Genomic DNA, 4,703 nt, shown 5'->3' on the forward strand with positions numbered 1-4,703 from the left:
AATTCCCTTACACTCTCATTCCACACACACACATGGTTTTCCCGGTTTCTAACACTTCGTATTAGTGCAGTAGCTTTGTGCTGATTGATAAAACAATATTATTATAATTGTACTATTAATTATAATCCATAGTTTACATCTGGGTTCACTGTTTGTGTTGTACAGTCCTATGGCTCTCTTTTTTTTTTTTTTAACTTTTATTCTAGCAACATATATGCACACCAAAATTTCCCCTTTTACTTTCAAATATATAATTCAGTGATGTTAATTATAATCATAATATCGTCCTTCCATCACCACCAGCCATTATCAAAATTTTTCTATCACCCCAGAGAGAGGTTCTGTACCAACTCAGTATTAACTTCTTGCCCCCATCCCACCCCAACACCTGGTAATCTGTATTGCCATTTCTGGCTATGCATTTGCTTCTTATTATTATTTTATGTCAGTGAGATCATGCGATATTTTCCCTTTTGTGGCTGGTTTATATCACACAATATGATGTCTTCCAGACCCATCCATGCTGTTGCATGTATCAGAACTTCATTCTTTTTACAGCTGAATAACATTCCATTGCATTTATATACCACATAGTTTATCCATTCATCTATGGATGGACACTTCAGTTGCTTTCATTTTTCGGCAATTACGAGTAATGTTTCTATGAACATCAGTGTGCAAATATGTGCTTGAGTCCCTGCTTTCAGTTCTTTCATATATATACCTAGAAGTGGGATTATTAATTCTCTGTTTGACTTTATGAGGTATCGCCAAACTGTTTTCCACAGTGGCCACCCCAGTTTACATTCCCATCGACAATGAATGGGTGTTCCTATTTCTCCACATCTCCTCCAACACTTATTCATTTTCCATTTTTAATAGTAACCGTTCTAAGGTGCATGGGTAGTTGAGTAGTGTGCTCACCTTTCATGCGGGAGATCCAGGTTCAATCCCCAGACCATGCACCTCCCCCCCCAAAATAGTAACCATTCTAATGTGTACCAACAAAATCCCCCACAAGTTCAAAAAAAAAAAGGAAGTACATATCCCAAATGCAGCTGTGGTTATCTCCAGGTGAGATCATTGAGTTGACTTTGGATTTTGTTTCATTTTGTGCTATTTTACTGCATGGAGCCTACAATACATTTGAAATTTTTAAAAAATGTTAGCACTGAATTATATATTTGGATGTAGCTAGAAGTGGCAATTTTTAGGTTGTATATATGTCAAGAAAATAAAAATACATATATATAGGACTGTATAGCACAAGCAGTGAACCCTAATGTAAACCAGGGAGAATGGTTAGTAGTACAATTATAAAAAATGTCTTTTCATGAATTGTAACAAATGTACCACCTTCATGCAAGGTGTCGATAACAGGGTAGTATACCGGAACTCTGTATTGGTATATAAAAATCAGTGCATGATTTTCCCTTTGGGAACCTCACATCCAGGTAGCGAGCTCAGATAGCTACTAGGCCAGGTGAGGGGCGTGCCCTGGGGGAGGGCTGTGCATAACTGAGTTTAAAAGAACGTGGAATCTTGTTTCTGTGACACTACTGTGGCATTACCTCCACCAACAGTTGAAAGCAGGATTAGTTTTGGAAAAAAATTCAGATAGACTCTGTGATGAAATACAAGAGGTAGTTAATTTTCCTGCTGCAGTTCATGATAACCTGGGAGAATATATTAAGTCTCTATGTAGAAATTGATCAAGTTCCTGAAACATACACTGTTGTCCTTAGTCGCCCAGCTTGGTTGTGGGGGGCAGAAATGGAAGCCAATGAGCCTGGAGTTTGATTTGGGAATGAAGCTGTATGGGGAAGAGAGGTTTGTGATGAAGAAGCTCGACTGGGCATGGATCTTGTCAGACTTGGCCTTGAAAGAGCCAATATGGCTGAAAAAGCCCTCAGTGTCATTGCTGATTTATGAGAAAAAATACGGCCAGGGTGAAAAGTGTTCAGAGGGTAGCATGGTATTTAGCTATCAAAACAGTTTCTCGATAGTTGATAGAAATGATGCATGGATTCTGGAGACTGCAAGGAAATACTGGGCAGCAACGAAAGTACAAGAGGGAGTTTGTAATATTTCTAGTCAGCTTTCTGTAACAAGAAAGATCGATCAGGAACACCAGTTATATGAAACTATGCTAAGCAGAAAGGTTGGTGGGATGGTAAAAAGGGGTTTGATTTTGCTGCAACACACTCATATCTTGACACATCCCAGATGATGACTTCATCAGGCAGATTCTGTGAGGGCTACAAGTTTCTGAATAAACACAAAGGAAACATGACTTTTGAAGCAATGATGGAAATTCTCCAAGATAAGCCAAGTGGCAATAACACAGAGGGAGAATTCTTGACCACTGCACGCATGGATTCTATTACCTCAAGACTCTAACCTTCCTTGCATTCACTTCTTTACAAGCATCCCTGATCCTGAGAGATTGGTTTTTAAGCCTTTCCTACTCATGTCAAATATTTCACAACTATTAGACACTATTCCACTGACTTTTGAGCCTGAAGATCCAGTTTAAAAGAAGCCACATGTTCAGATTCAGCCTGACAGAAGAGAGCCACTCTACCAAAAACATCAAGGCATTAGAAGTAATAGATAATGATGAGGAGAAGACAAAACAACTTTGGATGACATGAGGAAACTGGAGAAAGGAGTATTCAGAGAGATGGAATCAATCCTTCAAAATAAGCATCTTGATTATTTTGGATACGGTTGTTGATCTCTACTCAGTGTACAAAAGATGAAATTAGAATTTATTTGTCAAATATTGGTTCTTAGTGATCATGTAACTTCCTCAGAATTAGAGTCTGTCACATTGGTAAATGATTTAAACCTTGTTTGAGCTGCTCTGATTTTTCTTTAATAGCACTGAAGTGATTTCTTGACTGTGCAGACATAGTGTTGATCAAATATAGGGAAAGAAAAGAACATTGGAATTAGCTATATATATCATGGGATAGCCAGGTAAGGGACTTCTGTTTATTTTTCTTTCAGCCACAATAATTAACCTTTGTTGCCAAATTAAATATTTAATTCTGCATAATGCATGAAGTATTAAAATAATAACAACATTAAAATTATGTTAAATGTTAAAATGAGGGAATTATGCTTGGATTTAAAAATCCAAAGTCTGGATTTATGTTTATTATAATAATGTAGTACCCTCAAATCATTTTCTCAATGACGTCAAGAAAACAGATTCTTCTTCAGGAATGGAATATACTGTCTCAAGTAGTGAGTTATGTGTGCAAATGTGTTAGTCAAAGTCAAATGTATCTCTCTAGAGAAATAGATCCATCTCTCTAGAGAAATAGATCCAACAGGTGATATCTGTAAATATGAGATTTATAAAGGTGTCTCATGCAACCATAGAAATGGAAGAGTCCAAAATTCATAGGGCAGGCTGTGAAGCTGGCAGCTCCAATAAAGGGTCTGGACAAACTCCACAGGAGAGGCTCACCGGCTGAAGAAGCAGTGAAAAAAATCTCTCTTCTTTCTTAAGTCTTCAATTGATTGTAGTATCTCATTTGTGGAAGACATGCCTTTAGTTGATCACAGAGGTAATCAACCACAGAGGCAATCAACTAACTGATGATTTAATATACCAGCCTTCCAGTTTATCTTGACATGCCCCACATCACTGGACACCTAGAAATTTCACTGAGGTGAAATCTAGGTACCTCATGATCTACTAGCCAAGGCCACAAGTCACCGTGAGTTAGATTATTTCAACTGCAGCTTGGAGTCTGCTGTCCATTAAGGTGGTCACTCCCATCTTGTCTATGGTGATTAACTGTCACTACATGTCTTCTGCCAACTTGGGATCCCATCATCCCCATTGTGTTTAAGGATTCCAGCCTACTGACAGCAGTTCAGTAGTAGTATCAGTAATATCTAACCTACAGAGAAGGGCAACTACAGAGTTCTTCCGGGCTAATGGAGCTAGTCTCATGAATTTATTTCTCAAGGTTCTGGTGAAAGACGTGTCCTCTGGGCATTCCTGGGGTGTGTGAGCAGGCCTTCCATGGTAATCCACAGTCCAATCTCTCTAAGCCTTTGGATCCCCTCCTCTACATTATATCATGGCAGTTCTGACAATTCGACCTTAGGTCGTGTCTGCCACCTTTTGATCCATGTTTTAGCCAATGATCCAAACAAATTGTTAACGCCCTTTTAACTCCTTGAGTTACAACACTGAATGCAGAATCTCTGCTTAGTGGGCCCATATCAATAAATTCAGCTTGATCCAACTTTATATTCCTTCCACCATTATCCCACACCCTTAATATCCATTCCCACACATATTCCCCTGATTTCTGTCTGTATAGATTGGAAAACTCATGCAGTTCTTTTGGACTACAGCATACCTCCTCATGGGTCACACTTTGTACCTCACCTTTCAGGACCTGTTGGGACTTTAATCTAATTATAGGTCTTGAAGAAAAGAGGGGTGGTGGGACTGAATCATGAAAAGAAATAGAAGTGTTTTTCAAGCCAATTACTTGAGGGCATTCCATTGCTATTTCATCTGGTGAAACAGGATTGGGTACTCTAGACTGAGTGGGGCTGTTTCTCCAGGGGGTGATGGTTACAGGTTCAGCAGGCACCGAAGGGTTAATCTTATTAGGTGGGTCCCTAAGTCAGCTAAATCCTGAAACTCAGAGGGAGTAGCCTCTCCAGGATTA

At 39.0% G+C, this 4,703-nt stretch overlaps 1 pseudogene; it reads left to right on the top strand.

Moving 5' to 3' along the window:
- The first annotated feature begins 1,773 nt into the window (after positions 1-1,773).
- Positions 1,774-2,796, top strand: LOC143648930 (secernin-3 pseudogene; annotated as a pseudogene).
- The last annotated feature ends 1,907 nt before the right edge of the window (positions 2,797-4,703 follow it).

This window comes from Tamandua tetradactyla, chromosome 10, assembly GCF_023851605.1.
Source record: "Tamandua tetradactyla isolate mTamTet1 chromosome 10, mTamTet1.pri, whole genome shotgun sequence".
In the NCBI taxonomy this organism is placed as follows: domain Eukaryota; kingdom Metazoa; phylum Chordata; class Mammalia; order Pilosa; family Myrmecophagidae; genus Tamandua; species Tamandua tetradactyla.